Source organism: Eptesicus fuscus, chromosome 7 (genome assembly GCF_027574615.1).
Source record: "Eptesicus fuscus isolate TK198812 chromosome 7, DD_ASM_mEF_20220401, whole genome shotgun sequence".
Lineage (NCBI taxonomy): Eukaryota > Metazoa > Chordata > Mammalia > Chiroptera > Vespertilionidae > Eptesicus > Eptesicus fuscus.
This window is the reverse complement of record NC_072479.1, coordinates 83,368,182-83,386,250: the sequence shown is the minus strand read 5'-3', so window position 1 is coordinate 83,386,250 and position 18,069 is coordinate 83,368,182. Positions and strand designations below refer to the sequence as shown.

Genomic DNA, 18,069 nt, shown 5'->3' with positions numbered 1-18,069 from the left:
CCTCAACTTAGTAAAGGGCGTCTATGAAAAACTCAGATCTACCCTCATATTTAACTGTGAAAGACTAGATGTTTACCCCTGAAAGTCAGGAACAAAACAAGAATGTCACTCTCCCCACTTCAATTCAACATTGTATTAGAGGATCTAGCCAAGGCAATTAAGCAAGAAAAAGAAATAAAAAGTCATCCATATTTGAAAGGAAGAAGTAAAATAATCTATACTTTTAGATTACATGATCTTATCTATAATAATCTATAATAATAAAAGCATAATATGCTAATTAGACAGACAGCCGAATGACCTTCTGGATGTCCTTCTGGATGAAGCCACAGTGGTGGGGGCTGAGGCAGAGGCAGTTAGGAGCGATCAGGCAGGCAGGCAGGCGAGTAGTTAGGGGTGATCAGACAGGCAGGCAGGCAGTTAGGTGAGTGGTTAGGGGCAATCAGGCAGACAAGTGAGTGGCTAGGGGCAATCAGGCAGTCAGGCAAGTGATTAGGGGCGATCAGGCAGGCATGTGAGCAGTTAGGGGCGATCAGGCAGGCAGGCAGAGTGGTTAGGGGCAATCAGGCAGGCAGGTGAGTGGTTAGGGGCAATCAGGCAGGCAGGTGAGAGGTTAGGGGCAATCAGGCAGGCAGAAGAGTTAGGGGGATAAGGCAGGCAGGCAGAGTGGTTAGGGGCAATGAGGAAGGCAGGCAGAGTGGTTAGGGGCAATCAGACAGGCAGGCAGAGGGGTTAGGGGCAATGAGGCAGGCAGGAAGAGTGGTTAGGGGCAATGAGGCAGGCAGGCAGAGTGTTTAGGGGCAATCAGGCAGGCAGGCAGGCAGGCAGGCCATGGGTTAGGAGCCAGCAGTCCCGGATTGCGAGAGGGTGCAGGCTGGGCTGAGGGACCACCCTCTCCTGCATGAATTTCGTGCACCGGGTCTCTAGTATATAGATAATCCTAAAGAATCCACAAAAAACTATTTAAACTTACATCTCAATATTAAGAGACAAATAACCCAATTTAAAAATGGACCAAGTAACTAAACAGACGGTTTTCCAAAGAATATATACAAACGGCCACCAAATACATGAAAAAATGTTCAACATCATGAGTCATCAGAGAAATGCAAATCAGAACCACAATGAGTTGTCATTTCATACCCACTAGGATTGTTTGAATAAAAAAGGTAGATTTAACACATGTTGGTGAGCAAGTAGAGAAATCAGAACCTTTATTTACTCCTGGTTGGAATATAAAATGGGGCAACCACTTTAGAAAACACTCAGGTAGTTCCTCAAATGGTTAAATACAGAGTTATCATATAACCCAACAATTTCACTCCTAGGTATATACCAAAGAGAAATGAAAACATATGTTCATACAAACAGCTGTGTATGAATATTTATGGCGGTATTACTCATAATAGAAAAAAGTTGAAAACAACCCAAATATCCACAAACTGATGAATGAATAGATAAATGTGATACATCCATATAATGAAATTTAATGCATCTATAAAATGAATAAAGTACTGGTATATGCCACAACATAAATAAACTTTGAAAACATTATGCTAAGTGAAGGAAGTCAGTCCCCAAAGACCACATATTATATGATTATATTTAAATAAAATGTCCAGAAGAGGCAAATTGATAGAAACAGAAAGTAGATTAGTAGTTGCTCAGGGTTGGGGACTATCGGATAATAGGGAGATAGCTAAGAGATATGGGATTTCTTTTGAGGTGATGAAAATGTTCTAAAAGACTGTGATGATGGTTACACATATATGTGAATATACTAAAATTGTACACTTTAATGGGTGGATTGCATGATACATGAACTATATTTCAAGAAACCTGTCATTTAAATAAAGATGTTGGGAGAAGCTGCAACGATCTGAATTCTTGATAGGGACTGTAGGATCCACTTCTAAGTTGCTATGGGCTGTTGTCAGGAGACCTCCATTCTTCGTTGTGTGGGCTACTAAATTAGTCAGTGTTATGCAGACAAATAGGATACATAGAGACACAGATATATTGATTTTATTATAGGAATTGACTCATGCAGTTATGAAGCCTGAGGAATTCCCTGGTCTGCTGTCTGCAAGCTGGAGAACCAGGGTAGCTGCTGGTGTAATTTAGAGTCTGAAGGCTGGCTTGAGAATCTGAAGGCTAGTGGTGTGTGTGTCAGTTTAAATCCCAAAGCCCTGAAACCAAGAGTGCCAATGTCCAAAGGCAGGAGAAGATACTGGTAGATGTCTCAGCTCAAGGAGAGAGCAGATTTGCCTTTCCTCTACCATTTTGTTCTAATCGGACCCTCAGTGAATTGGATGATGTCCACCTGTGTTGGTAGGGGCAATCTTCTCTATGCAGTCTATTGATTCAAATGCTTATCTATTCCAGAGACACTCTTACAGGCACACCCAGAAGTAATGTTTTACCAGCTATCTGGGCATCCCACAGAGCCTTGTCAAGTTAACATGGAATTAACCATCACAGCTATAGAATGTCTTCACCGATGGCAGCTGGCTTTTCCTAGAGAGAGTGACCCATGAGTAGAGTAAGGTGAAAGAAAGCTGCAATGTGGGTCGCATAGAGGTCACACTCCATCATTTCTGCAATATTCTATTGGCTGTACCTGTCAGCCCTATTCAATGTGGGATTGGCTATCAAAGGGCATGAACACCAGAGGGTAGAATCATTTGGAACCATCTTGGGAGTTGAACTATCAAATGAGGAAATGGGCATAAAACATTCTGTAAACTTTAACCTGCTATTTAAATATTAAATATTACAATTTTATTTTTGACCTGGATTAATTGTCCAAAGCTAACGACAGTTTGCTTATTAATGGTCCCTGCTTTAGATGCTCAAAATTCTTATAGTGTCCTGGAATTCTGCAACTATCTGCAAAATAGAAGTTAAAGTTTTTGAGACGATGTGTCCTTGTTGGCATTTAGTTGACAGGAGGAAACAGATATAAGGGAGAATAAGCTGGTAGTTCTAGGATTTACTGGGATGAGAACCAAATGACCATTTTAACTTAGCTCAATTCTGTAGCCCTGCTTTTCAATTCGGCCTTTGTTTCCTCACAGCTTTATTAGGTGGGCTGAAAAGATGCAAAAAGCTAAATTACAAAATTAACGAAGTCGAGGGAAAAGAAACCCAGGACTGGGACCCAAGAGGAAACCCTGAGTCTCCCTGGGTGATTGTCCAGGGAAAGGCACTTTTACGCCCACTATGTGGAATCTGGTCCAGCTTCAGGCAGGCCCCAGAGTGCAGTCTCAGACAGGATGGAGAGGAGGGTGTGGTAGAACTGTAGCCAGATGGCTGCAAGCGGCCAGCTCCTCCCTCTGTATTTGAATGGCTTCTGGAACACAACACTCCCCAGCCTGTAAGGCCCTTGACAAGAGCATATTTCAGTCTGCCTTCTGATGTTCTTTGGTTATGATTCTATCATAGACATCATGTAGAGTTTAGGCTCAGTACAATTATAAAAAATACAATCCCAGGTTCTCCAGTTAAAAATCAGAATTTGATTATGTGGGTAATTTCTACCATTGGCCTGGATGTTTCCTTTTCTAGCTCCAGTGGCTGTCTTAGGAGAAAGCTAGTCTCTCACACTTACTTTCTCAGCTGTCTAAGAAATCTATTGTCTCACCTATCTAGATATCTATAATAATAAAAGTGTGATATACTAATTAGACCAGACAGCTGAACGACCTTCCAGACGTTATTCCAGCCATCCTTCCAGCTGAAGCCACTGAGGCGGGGGCCGAGGCAGAAGCAGTTAGGGGGCAATCAGGCAGGCAGGCAGGCAAGCAGTTAGGGGCAATGAGGCAGACAGGCAGAGTGGTTAGGGGTGATCAGGCAGGCAGGCGAGCAGTTAGGGGTGATCAGGCAGGCAGGCGAGTGGTTAGGAGCCAGCGGTCTCAGATTGCAAGAGGGATATCTGACTGCTGGTTTAGTCCTGATCCCACAGGGATCCCTGCAGGATTGGTCCTAAACGGGCAGTCGGACATCACCTGAGGAGTCCCGGATTGTAAGAGGGTGCAGGCTGGGCTGAGGGGACCCTCCCCGCTGTGCACAAATTTTGTGCACCGGGCCTCTAGTCTTTCATAAATATTAACTAATATCTGTCTTAGACATTTCCAGAATGTTCAGGTATCTTATCTCATTGAATCATCAGTGTGACCCCATGACATAGATCATGTTACCGTCATTTGAAGGCTGAGAAAACAAGAGACAGGAAAGGTTGAATAATTCCTTCAGTAGCATGCAACTAGTAACTGGCTCTTCAATCCTGTTTCTCTGGGCTTTCTCCTGACCCCCGTCCTTCTCCTGTCTTCATACCCAGATACTAGGGTTTCCCTGAACCCACAGCAACACTGTTCTTTCTTGGGGAAGAGAGTGACCTGCTAAAGTGACCCACCTAGAGATACATAACGCTTTATACATTCTCCTTAAACATCTGTTCTGGTTTGCGTCATTCCTAGGAGCCCCAATAGAGCCTGTTGAGAAGTTAATGAGAGGACAGAGGGAATCCTGGAAATGGCCAGAGACCTCTTATAGATGAGCTGGCAATAACTCAAGATTAAGGGCAGCTCTGCCAGCGCCAGATAAATTCTGGAATCATCCCTACTATCTGAGGCTCCTCCAACTTGGTCTTGCTCAGAGGGGTCCTGGAATTGGTTTGGGCTCTATCCTTGTTTGGATTCCTAGTTTGTGATGGGGTTAAAAACTGGACCAACCTCTGTGGGCATGTGGTGGTGGGAGGGAGCACATGGTTACACCTTATGCAGAGATCTAACTCCCTGGTTATCTTGTGATACTCCTTAGCACCTAGCACAATTTAGCACAGAGCAAGTACTCAATAAATATTTTTGAATTTAATCAAATGGTAGCCAATATTTTGTTTCCCCCACCTTCCAGGAAACCTATTCTACAAATGAAATACACTTCACTGAAGTTCCTCCCTATGTGCCTCCCTTCCTCCCCCGCTTTTTTCTTTTCTTTCTTACCTCCTTCTATACATTCGTGTATATAGATTGCTACCATTTGAGAGTGCCTTCCAGTCTCTGCTGTCCCACACAGAGAAGGGCGGAATATAAACAAATAACGAGCCTCCCCAAAATAATCTCACTTGATCTGTTTTTTATCACTTCTACCCATAATGCATATTAAATGTAAATTATCATTAATTCATTCCACATCAAATCCAACTGTTTGTTCTATTTTATTTCTCACTTCCTGCATTAATAAGCTATTATCCATAGTCCTCCACTCCCATCCCTGGGGAGAGAAGAAAACAACCCTGTTGTTTTCTGTGGGTGGCCTGTGAGGGTTATTGAGCAGATGTTCAGGGAGTTAGATTTCAGCATCTGTACATTAGTGTCTGGATCACTTTGGGAAGCTGTTAGTATTCAATCAGCTACTACTTGAGTACCCACCCACAACCACCTCTATTACTCTTTTTTTTTCTGTTCTATATTATTTAAATGAACTCTTCTGCTCTCTGAATGTATAGTGTCTTAACAGTAACGAGTACCAATTGCCTAATAATATACAGCAACAATTTCAAAATTATTTAGCTCATACATATATTGACAATTCTTTCCGCAGTGACTTAAGGCACCAGAAAGCCTCAAGAAAATGGTACACAATCTCTTGACCAAGCTCCATAGTTTTCTTTGAACAAGTTATCCAAAGCTTTTCAATACAGAATGCAAAAGAGTAGCCTAACAATTTCTGTGTATATCCTCTTTGAAAGGAAACAACATGGAAGTGATGCAAAGTAAGTTCTCCAGCTCATTTAGGAGAAATAGACCTTTATGGCCAAATGGTGGAGAAATCAAATCACTGGGTTGAAAACAGAACTCGTGATGTGATACTTATGTTCAGGAAGTAAATATTTAAGAGTTTAAATTTAGCAACTCGATTGAAAGTGACCATATATTTATATGTTCTAAAATGTATGATTCCAAAGGACAAAAAGGAGGAACTTATAGGAGAAAAAGAATGAAAATCAACTAAGTGAATTCCAATAACTCAAAGGATTCCCTCGGAAGGTTTTTTTTTTTTTTTAGACAAAGAAGTCTAAGAAAATTACTTGTTTCATAATAACAAGAAAAAATGATCTTGATCCATGAGAAAGCAGGGAAGGATAAAAAGAAATTAACTTGGCTGGACCAGGTTCCTTTAAAATGATCTCAGAGTGGAAGTTCACCAGGCTACTGGTGAAAAGGATGGAAAAAATGGAAATAACTTGGGGAGAAAATCAGAAAAGCTAAAGCAGGAAATGAACTGCAACTAGCAAAGGACATAAAGAGAAGTAGAAAAAATGTATTATTTAAATATCTAAGCCATAAGTGAGAGATATAGAAAAATATTACCCTTAATAAGTGAAAAAAGAAAGGTAAAAATATGGGATAGTTAAATGCCAAAGTTAAAAAAGTTTAAATTATGAAAGTAATTTCTCACATCATATCCCTCTATTTATACATAACCATTTTGTGTACATTTTGAAAAACACTTTGATGCATTTTCTTCTAGACCTGAACTATATAATGCTTAAAATATGGTTAGTTCAAATTGAGATGTATTGTGTCAAATATACACTTGGATTTTGAAGATTTAGTAAAAAAAAAAAAATCCCGTCCAGCTTGGCTCAGTGGATAGAGTGTCAGCCTGCAGACTGAAGGGTCCCAGGTTCGATTCCGGCCAAGGGCACATGCCTGGGTTTCAGTAGGGGGTGTGCAGGAGGCAGCCGATCAATGATTCTCTCTCATCATTGATGTTTCTATTTCTCTCTCCTCCTTTCCTCTCTGAAATCAATAAAAAATATATATTTTAAAAAATCCCATTGATAAGTTTTATATTGATTGCATCTCAAAATTATTATATTTTTGATAATTGTGTTAAGTACAACATATTGTTCAATTAATTTCACATAAATTATACAACTGAGCCACATTATGTTTCTATTGGACAGTATTTTACTATATTTAATTTTCTATGCATAATAATCAGGAAGTTTTTGTTAACCTAGAATTACCTAATAATCAATGAAAATGGGAATCAAAGTTCATAAGTGGTGTTAAATTAATTAAACAAGGAGGCCATTAGACTGAGGTGGCTCTAATACAATGGCAGCCTACAAAAGCAAACCAAAATCTAAGCTTGTAAATGCCTCAAGGTTATGAAATCAAAACACTAAGGACAACTAATCACAGTCAACTAGACTTTAAGCTATAGCCAATCAAATAATTCCCTTGCTTTGCTTTTGTAGCTTCTATCTATACAAGTCTTTCCCTGACTCCTATCCCTGGGGTGTTCCTGACTACTTTAAGTTTGGCGCTGCCTGACTTGAATCAATTTTAGCTCAAATACACTCTTAAAATTTTTAATATGCCTCAGTTTGCCTTTTAACAGTCCTTTAAAAGATTAATTGTAATCTTGATAATGTAATGAAATACACAAATAATTTTGTAATAAACCTTTTAAATAAAATTTAGGTTGTATTTGCAATTATACACCAATACTTAGAAGAAAATATCAACCAATAAAATGATGGAAAATGGGGTCAGGAGCTACTTAAAAAATATAGTTTAATAATACATCACTTCACACTGGATTACTTTGTAACACAATCATAAAGCAGTCCAGTTTTGTAAAAAACATTTGAAGAGCTCATCAATTTCCTCAATAGTCTCTCATAATACTTTACTAGTCAGATCATTCTCTTTTGTATGGCCCATCTTGTCATCCACATTAACTTTCTCTTCAATTTTTTTATTGATCTAACTCTCTAGATCCTTATTTTCTAGAGGCCTTGCATGTGATTTGTGCAGATCTCCAAACTCCCTCTCAACTCATTAAATTTTGCAACTCTGGAGACTTAGATAATAAATATGTGGATAATGAGGACCCCTGTGTACATTTCCATAGCTGGGTAACAATATAAAACACATCAATACCCTATATTGCCACTTAACCCAATATCACAGTTATTTTCTAAGAGCTTTAAAAATTCTTTATAAACATCATTGTAAATGAATGACTACATGGAAGTCTATCCATCTCACAGATAAATTATAATTTACACTTTATTGACTCATTCTCTTATTTTGGATGTTTATGTGTGTGTATTTCTATTATAAACAATGCAACAAATAACAACTCTGAACACACATCTTTATTCCATTCCTGTTTGGTTTCTGATAGATACCTACAAGTATAATTATAAGGTAAAAAATTATGGACATTTTTACTTAATCTGCCAAATAGTTTTCTCTGAGTATTAGTAGTAATTTATATTCTTACCAGCAGCATATGAGTGTTCATAGAATGATACTCTTGCCAACATTACTACCAAGAAAAATGTCTGTTAAGCTAACAGTGCATAATAAGTGTTCAATGTTTTCTATGTGACAATTACTCTTTTAGATACTTTATAAATGTATTCTAATTTAATTTCCCACTAACCCTATACATACAAAGGTTTTATCTATTTATAGATAGATATCTGAGGCTTTGAGAATTAACTGATTTGTTCTAAACCAAGACTTTCTAGCTCTAAAGCCCAGGCTATTGTAAGTGGCAAGTATCATGGTTGCTGAGCACTTGGAGAGCCATTATAAGTTAGGGTGATCAGGATATTTATGGTTTCCAGAAAACAATGCATTTAAATGATCCATTCAGTGGTGGGTAGTCATGAGGTAGAGAGGAATAATAGATGGTAATTAAAGTAGAGATTAGGGAGGTGAACAAAAGCAGAGTCAGGAAAGCCCAGAGTCAAAGTGTAGAGTAGTTGGCTGTAATGTACAAGTTTTGTAAGCTGGTCTTGGGAAGTAAAACTAGATAGGTTGGAAGATTATCTTATGAAAACTTGTGTGATGACATGCAGCACATGTCATCACTAGAGTAGGGAAATCCAGGATCTCAGGCAGGAGACCATTGCTGCATTAAAGTGACTAGTAGTAAATTCTTTATTTGCTTCCAACCAAATAACTTACCCTGGTTGACCAGTCTTGACATTCTTTCCCTTCTTTCTTCTCTAGCCTCATTTTACCCCTTGCCCTCTCACCTCCAGCCTCACTGAGTTCTCAGTTTCTTGAACTTACTATGTTCCTTCTAATGCAAGAATCTTTGAATAAATTATTCTATCAGTAATTTTCTTTCTTCTATCAGCATGCTTTTGTCCATTTTTCTAGTCAACTTCTACTCATACTTACTGTTTCAACCCGAATTTTGTTAATTTTGAGAATACTCATTTCAATTAGTAGTTATATACTCATTAGTATTATCTTGAGCACCTTATACACTTTATAAAGTCCATTGCTGGAAGACAGGCAGTCTGTATTTGGTTTTGCTTGCCTAGTTCTAACACAAAGCCTGGTGCAGAATAGGCACTGAATACACATTTGTTAAATGAATGATTAAAAGAATGAATTATCTGAACTCGTGAGCATTAAGTCAATAGGGATAAAATGAGTAAGAAGGAAAGGAGATTGAAAAGGTTTTAGAAAGAACTGACTAGACTTGGTGGTTGATAACATATGGGGATGAGAGAAGTAGAGGGATTAGTAATGGTTTTTAAGTTTAGCCTCTAAGTGACTAGTAAAGAGAGAAGTTGTATTGCTAACAGAAATGCAGAAGTCAGAGAGATGATGAATTTAATATTAGATATATCGAATCACCATGACAACATCTAATAGGCATTTTGGGGTAGGAGTAGTTATATATAGAGATATAGATTTTGGATATATTTTAAAAATGAAATTAACAAGGGAAGGAAAATAAATAGAAGAGCAGAAGCCCTGGGAACTGAATCTTGACAAATGTGTGCATTAAGGACACATTAAAAGGAAGAGTTGACAAAGGGGACATGGGAGCAGGCAGAGAAACAGGGACATGAGGGTGTGTGCTGCCACAGATACAGTGGAGGAGTGAACTCCACTGAACACAAATGCTGGAGAGGAAGAATGAGCAGAGAAAACTAGTTATTGATCTTTAGACATTTCCTTGGCGACCTTAGGAAGTAAAGTTTCTAGAGAGCATGAGGTGGGAAAAAACGCTGTTTTCAGGAAAAGAGACTGCTTGTATAGATACGGATTTAAGAAGTGTGACAATGGAAAGAACATAAAAATAGGATTGTAAATAGTGAAACAAATGTCAAGGAACATTTTTCAAATGATTAGGAGTCTCAACGTGCTCATAGACAGAGGAAAAAACATCTGAGGGGAGAAGTGGAAGGTGCTGCTGGATAGAGGCAGCCATGCTTACCCAAGGAGGAGGGCTCGGGAAGAAGTGATGAAGTAGTTGGTGAGGCTGGCTACCTTGAGTAAAAGAGGATGCGCTTTCTGGAAGGAACAAAGTCTTTTGAGATGCAGAAGGAAGGTCAGGCATAGATCTTAATCAGATAGGAGATTATCATTTTTTGTCAAGACTGCTGAAGATATTGGACTGGGAAGGGAAAACAGTGCTTGAAGGACGTGGGTAATAGTGAATTACTCTAGGTGTCCATATCCCCAATATTCTCTACTTGTATAAGCTCAGATTGGGGGAAAAAATGAGTTGTTGCCCTAAAGCAAGTTGTCTGTCTGCCAGGCCAGTAGTTATAAGCCTCTTTAAAATGCTTCAGAAGCCATGAGAACCAAAAACAGAAAAGAAAGAAAAAAAAAAAAAAAAGGCAGCTTTGGGGCTGACCTGGACCAGCAGTAGCAGTGCATTCTGGGATGGTACTCACAGCTGGCCCTAGCCACAGCATGCCCTAGCTGTGGCCCCTCTGAGGACTGTGGGAAGAGGCTCTTTCCTGTGTACACAGGTGGAGAACACCACATTTCTAATCTCTAGCCCTGCCTCTGGCCCAGCCCAGCTGCCGACACCCTTCCTTTGGTCTGTGAACTCTACTACATGATCAGGCATAGGGCAGCTTGGAGGCAGTCATGAACATCCCTTACATTTCCCCTCAACAATTCAAAAAGGGCTTTCCCAAAATATGATCTAATTTCATTCTCATGGCACCATGGCATTACTGTCCCCAATTTAAAGATGCCAATCATTAAATGTCTTGAGTGAGGCCATGACACTAATGCATATCTAGGCCTTTTAATTTGAAAACCCCAACTCTTTCAACCATCCACATTTTTTACAATTGACTGATCCATTTTGGTGGTGAAGAGGTGGGTTCTGGGAATTGGGAGGGAAGAATGGAGGGGAAAAAGTGGATGACAAACCTGGCTGGAAACATACCTGTATTTGCCATGCAGCCTGAGCTAGTTAACTCCTGTGGGTCAGGAAGCCAGTCCCAGTTCTGCTAAAGGGATTGATGGTGTCTATAAATTTAAAATATTTTCATGGAAATCAAAGTCTTAGTGAGTTCTTAGAAGCAGTAGAGCAGACAATTTGTGTGTGTGTGTGTGTGTGTGTGTGTGTGTGTGTGGTGATGTTTGTGGTTGGAACACGGACAGGAGGGAGAAATATCTAAAACTATACTTGTCAATCTTAGACAAACCCCATTAATTGAAACACAAAAAGGAAATGGCCTATTGCCCCCTCCTTCTGTGGATGTGTGCTGGCCCCTTCCCAGGTGAAAGGCACTGACCAGCTCTGTGACCTGGGCGAGTCGCTTCATCTCTCTGGCCTTGGGCTTCCTTTCCTGGAAGGTGATGAGGCTGCTCTAGATGATTCCTAAGGTCTGACTAAACTTAGTTTCTGGGGGAATGGAAATCATTGCAGGAGGAAGAGAGACGTTTATTCGTGTGAACTTCCTGTTCAAGGCCTTTTCTGATTTCCCGCAGGGGCAGTGAAACCATTAATGGATCTGTGAACAACATCGTTTTCTCAGAGGTGTGTTTTGCCCTGGTGCTATTTGTAAAACTGACTGTCCAACTGACTAACCAATTAACCAACTAACTATCCAACTATTCAACTGACTAAATGACTGACACATACCTGAACAGCAGCCAGAGAGCAGGGAAGGAGCCACCGAAACGTCTTCTTCTGTGAAAAATCAGTGAAGGACGGCTAACATCGGGAGTGGTGCTGAGATTTCCCTTGGGGATCTTGGGTCAGCAGCCTCCGGCAGACCCTAGATGTGAACATGATAACTTATAGGGCTGGCAAGTGGTCCTACAGCCAGGCCATTGTGCCTTGGAAGTGAATCATGGCCAAGAATTTTCTCTAAAGCTCGAGTGGCGGGAAGGAAGCCCTGGGATGTTTCCTGACACAAACCTGTAACTGCCTGGTGCTCCTCAGCTTGCAGAGCACGGTGACTTCGGTTTCATGTGGCCGTGCCAAGTGTGGAGGGGCCCCTGTGCACTTTCAGTCACGTGCCCTGGTGACTCAGGCCCTTTCTGGTTCATGCTTGTTGGAGTATGGGAACCAGTGAGGAAAAGTGAGAAAAACTTCTGCAGGAGCTCTCTGGGAGGGCCTGGGGTTGAGTAATAGTTTGTCATTATCCGGGTTGTCCTGAACCTTTTTTTTATGTGCACACTATAAAGTTATCTTACAGCTGCAGAACTGCCATTTTCAGAGGAGGTTTCCAGAGCTCATGTATTCCATCTCCCGTCTCCAACAGGAGTAAGCCAAAACCATCTGGGGGAAAAAAAAAATCTACATTTCACCACTTCCTTTAATGAAATAGTTTAGTATTTAACTCCCTCATCGCCAGAAACATTTTTTTGTGCTGTCTAACCTGAGTCCACTCTGCCACATTTCATCACGACTGCTCTTTCTCTGGGAGACAGAGTGGAATATTCATTCCATGAGAAGATTCTTGTTCCAACTTTATTTTCTCTTCCTTGACAATCTACCGCCCTCTGTTCTTTCAACTAGATTTCCAAGGTGTCTCCTTTTAGAAAGTGTTTGCTGTTGAATCCCTCCTTTCCATGATGAGACCAGAGCATACCAGCTCAGAGTTCATTTAATCGTGCCTTTGTTCTTGTTGACATGAATCTTTTGAAAATACTTTGGGTCTATTTCAAGGCCAAGGGCTCTGTATTTCCAGGCAGGACAGATTCTTTTGAATGCAACGACGGTATTATGAAAAGTCCCCGGGCTTGGGGTCGGAAGCGCTGGTCTTGTCACGTACCAGCTGTTACTTGAGGCACATCTTCCACATTTGAGAGGCTCTGTTTACTCATTTGGAAAACAGAAAATGGGGCTTTAACTGCTGAGGTCATTGTGAAGATAAAGAAAGAAAGGTACTATAAGTTTACTATATAGAAGTGCCGAGAATAATGGCTTATGTTTAACAGGTGACCTGCGGACACATTCCTGAAGGGCAGGGCCTATAACTTTCATTTCTTTGATTTTCTTGATAAGGCCTCAGGACGCCACTTTGTCCACAGGGTAAAATTAATGAGGATAGCTGACTGCCCAGATCTTTGGTGGCTGAGGAAAACAAAGCAAGATGAACAGGATTCAAGGCCATTATGTGGTCTTGTGAGGTCTGGAGAAGTCAAAATTGAAGGCCCCCATGCCAGGTAGGTTGAAAGAGGTATGGAGGAGGGTGCAGTGGTGTCTGGACCAGGGAACCAGCTGAGGCAGGATCTATGGAATAGGAATCTAGGGGAAATAGAAAAAGGTTTGGCTCAAGGCTGATGCAGGCATATGTGGAAGAAAAAAGATGCCAGCAATGTCCCCATGGGGAAAAAATTGGTCTCTTGTTGCTTCACCAGCTCTTGAGTTCATCTTGGTGCTGCTTTCTCTCTATTTCTATGTTGCTTCAACAAGCCATTCTGGTCCTTATCTGTGGGAGTGGGGTTTCTTTTTCCAGGTGTTCAGGTTGATTATCTAGAAGGGTGCAGAATTAATTGCTGCAAAAATAATTTATTTCCCCCCAGAAGACACAGGATCTTGCCTCCATCTGGTTCCTTAGCCCTTCTTCTCCATAAGAGCCCCAGACTCAAGAGATGGCTACATCGGCGCTTTGGGGAGTACAAGGGACAAATGTCAACACTGCTTCAATGTGACTCCAGGTGAAGTGGGCAGGATTGCTTAGGGGTTGAGCAACCTGCTCCACAAGAGTTCTGCAGAGGGAAATGAGATTTGGGTGGGAAACACTAAGCCTGGAGATTACTGAGGGCCAGGGAGGGGTTTGTTTATAGAGGGTGAGGCCTTCTCTCTTGTTTTCTACTAGATCAGATGAACGGAGGGATGAGGGGTGGGGGAGTGTTGGAAGGTGACATCCACTTCACAGCTTACCTCTTTGATCAAAGCAAGTGAAGCACTCTGCTGGCAGTTGCTCATTTATTTTTCTACCCAGAGTGCTTGACCCACAATAGGATACCAGGTGATAAATAGCTACTTGTACGAAATGATTTTTGGTTCATGGAATGACAGATGCAGAGAGCTGAGTTAAACACATTCCTCAGTTCATTAACAGGCTGTGCAAGGTTGCATTCTGGTTTTATTTTGGTTGTTTGTTTTCCCCTTTCACCCCTGACCTTCACTCCCATTTTGCTTCTTCCCCCTTCCTCACTCCCCTACTCTTCCAGCTGCCAGTCACTGACTCACATATGATAGTCTCTAATGCTAGGACAGGTACTCTCATATTTGTGCTCCATGGACCTCTGTAAGAGCCTCTCTGAGCACAGACCCAACATGAGGGATTGCTGGCATAAAGTATATGAATATTTCATTTTTACTCAATACCCTCCTGGTTGCTTTCTAGAGATGCTGTGCCAGTTTAAGGTTGCTCCAGAAATACATGCATAAGTCTATTTCCTTGAATCTTCTTTATCCCTTGGTATTACTCAGCTTTCTAATTATGGTATATTGGATGTATATAAAGTAGTAAGTCACTGTTTTATAAAATTTGTATTTCTCTGATTTCCTGGTCTTTCTAGAAATACGTATCTCATCTCATACTTGTATCCATTTTCTTCCCCCCCCTCTTTTTATTTATTTTTTCCTCCACTTTTTTAAATTAAGGTATTATATGTGTACATATCTTACCATTGCTCCCCACCTCACCCCACTCCCATACATGCCCTCACCCCCCAGTGTTTTGCGTCCATTGGTTATGCTTATATGCATGCATACAAGTCCTTTGATTGATTTCTTATCTCCCCCACCTCTCCCTAACATTCCCGCTGTAATTTGACAGTCTGTTTGATGCTTTACTGCTGTATTTATCTTTTTGTTCATCAGTTTATAATGTTCTTTATTATCCACAAATGAGTGATATCATGTGGAGTTTTTCTTTCATTAACTGGCTTTTTCCCTTAGCATAATGTTCTCCAGTTCCATCCAGGTTGCTGCAAATGGTAAGAATTCCTTCTTTTTTTATGGCAGCATAGTATTCCATTGTGTAGATGTACCTTAGTTTTCTGATCCAGTCATCTGCTGACAGGCACCTAGACTGTTTCCAAGACTTAGCTATTGTAAATTGTGCTGCTATAAACATAGGGGTGCATATATCCTTTCAGATTGGTATTTCTAGTTTCTTAGGATATATTCCTAGGAGTGGGATTACTGGGTCAAATGGGAGTTACATTTTTAGTTTTTTGAGGATACTCTATACTGTTCTCCACAGTGGCTGCACCAGTCTGCATTCCCACCATCAGTGCATGAGGGTTCCTTTTTCTCCGCATCCTCGCCAACACTTATCGTTTGTTGATTTGTTGATAATAGCCATTCTGACAGGTGTGAGATGGTATCGCTTTGTTGTTTTGATTTGCATCTCTCAGATAATTAGTGACTTTGAGCATGTTTTCATGTGTCTCTTGGCCTTCCTTCTGTCTTCTTTCGAAAAGATTCTATTTAGGTCCGTTGCCCATTGTTTTTATTGGATCATTTATCTTCCTTTTATTAAGTTGTATAAGTTGCCTGTAGATGTTGGATATTAAACCTTTATCAGTGATAACATTTGCAAATATGTTTTCCCATACAGTGGGCTTTTTTGTCGTTTTGTTGATGGTTTCTTTTGCTGTGAAAAAGCTTTTTATTTTGATGTAGTCCCATTTGTTTATTTTCTCTTTAGCTTCCATTGCCCAAGGAGCAGTATCAGTGAAGAAGTTTCTTGGTATCCATTTTCTAAATTGTGTATTCCATGTTTTGTTCACTTTTCTTTTGGGTTTCCAGTCTTTTTCATGTTGATTTGAAAGAGTTTCTTATATATGTGAGACACAATAATATCTATGTATGTAGATACTATAATTTTTGTGTTTGTTGTTATTATCCAGTTTGGAATCCAGATCATACTTATTCATTTCATAAAGTGATTGCCATTTTAATTTCGATAATGATTATCTATCTATGCAAGCTTTAAATGTATTCTTTGCCAATTTTGACACTTTATAAATTCATTATAATGTGTCTAGGTATGAATCCTCCCATTTATCCATGTTGCCTACTTCTCCATAAGACTACTTCTCTATTCCATATCTTAACTTTCATTTTTTGTTTCTTTTTTAGAAAAAGATTAAAATGTATATAGTGTTTATTTATTTATTCTCCATGAACACAAGTCCTATAGTGTTCTCTCGTATTTATTTCTCTTCTTATTGGAGTATTTCTTACAAGAGGCTATTAAAAGAGGTTTATAGATCCTGCGATGTCATTATTGCCCCAGATTTCAAAGATAGTTTAATCAGTGTCAAAATTCTAGGGTGAAGGTTCTTGTTTTTCAACAGTGAAACAATTATTCTCTTGGCCACCATCCATTGTTGATATTAAGAACTCCTGTTCTTTTTCAGGGGATCTACACCTTCTCTGGAAACTTTTAGAATTGTCATTTTTGTTTTTGGTTTCTTGGAACACACATCAATTTTCTTTACCTTTTGAGCCCTCATGGCATGACACCAAAGGAATGAAAATTGGTACAAACTTCAACAATGAGGAGAATGTGAAGAAGGTCTGCAGAGGATAAACGATGGTATGATATGTGGATTACAGGAAACAAGAGGAGGACTGAGGGCTGATGAAGTGAGGTACACAGAGGAAGGTGCTGTGAAGAACAGACACACTGCAGGCAGTTGTTCAGGGCGATTTTTCTTAAAGAATTCTGGAAGGGCACAGTACTAAGAACTGTAGATTTGATGGTGGACAAGCAGGAGATACAGGCTTAGAGGAAACCCCCTTACTTCTTCACCCAGAGGTCATGGCGGAAGGATTGTTCCTCTCTGAAGAAACTGAACAAGCTGCTGTCAGTGTGGGAGCTAATGCCACATCTGGGTCCATGTCTACTCAGCCTGAAATGGAGCTCAATAATCAACTATGCCTGCTGGTATACACTGAATTTATGGTCAGTTTTGCCAATCCCCCCAGTGAGTAGGTATATGAGAGAATTGTGATATATGAAAAAGAAACACTGTGAAGTAGAGAAATGACCAAAAGGAATACAAGATATAATTCTGGGTAAATAAGGAGCTTGAATAAAATGAATTTGTATCCTCTAGAGATATTTATAAAGACTCTACAGAAATTAAACAAGAGGAAAAATCTAATTAAAAAGTTGGAGGATAAAATAGAGGAAAAAGAAAAGAAAAAGATATATATATAAAATGATCAATAAAAAAAAAATAACACTTAGAATAATCCAGGATGGCCCAGTAGCTCAATTGGTTAAAGGTTGTGGGTTTGATCCCCAGTCAGGGCTAGAAGCAACAAATGAATGCATAAAGTGACTTTCCACTAGGATTGTATAACTAGCAAAAGTAATTGTGAATTTTAAAGGCAGAATAAAAGATATTTGCAGACAGGTGAGATGCTTACTTCTAAACATTTAAAAATAATTAAAACATTTTTTTCAATTATAGTTGACATACAATATTATATTAGTTTCAGGTCTACACATCTTTTTTAAGAAGGCTATTTGAGAACACACTCCGCAAGATGAGGGTGTAAAAAGCAAGCTAGAGGGAGATGTAGGATCTGGAGGCAGTATCTCCAACCTCGAACAGTAGTGAAGAGAGATACAGATGATAGTTTTGCTGCAGGTCTAGTGAGAGACCAGTACAGATTTTACAGCTGAAGGAAACACTAATTTGTATCCTACACCATCTATGAAGACATCACAAGCACAGAAAAGTTAGTTCAATTGACTGAGATCACACAGTGGTAAGTAGTAAGCTAGCGATT

At 39.9% G+C, this 18,069-nt stretch overlaps 1 long non-coding RNA gene across 1 annotated transcript; it reads right to left on the bottom strand.

Moving 5' to 3' along the window:
- Positions 1-11,280: 11,280 nt before the first annotated feature.
- On the bottom strand, positions 11,281-12,233 carry LOC129149676 (uncharacterized). Its single transcript, XR_008556529.1, has 3 exons — positions 12,217-12,233; positions 11,938-12,073; positions 11,281-11,318 (listed from the first exon to the last, which is right to left on the bottom strand). It is a non-coding gene; the product is annotated as an uncharacterized LOC129149676 (long non-coding RNA).
- Between the last annotated feature and the right edge of the window lie 5,836 nt (positions 12,234-18,069).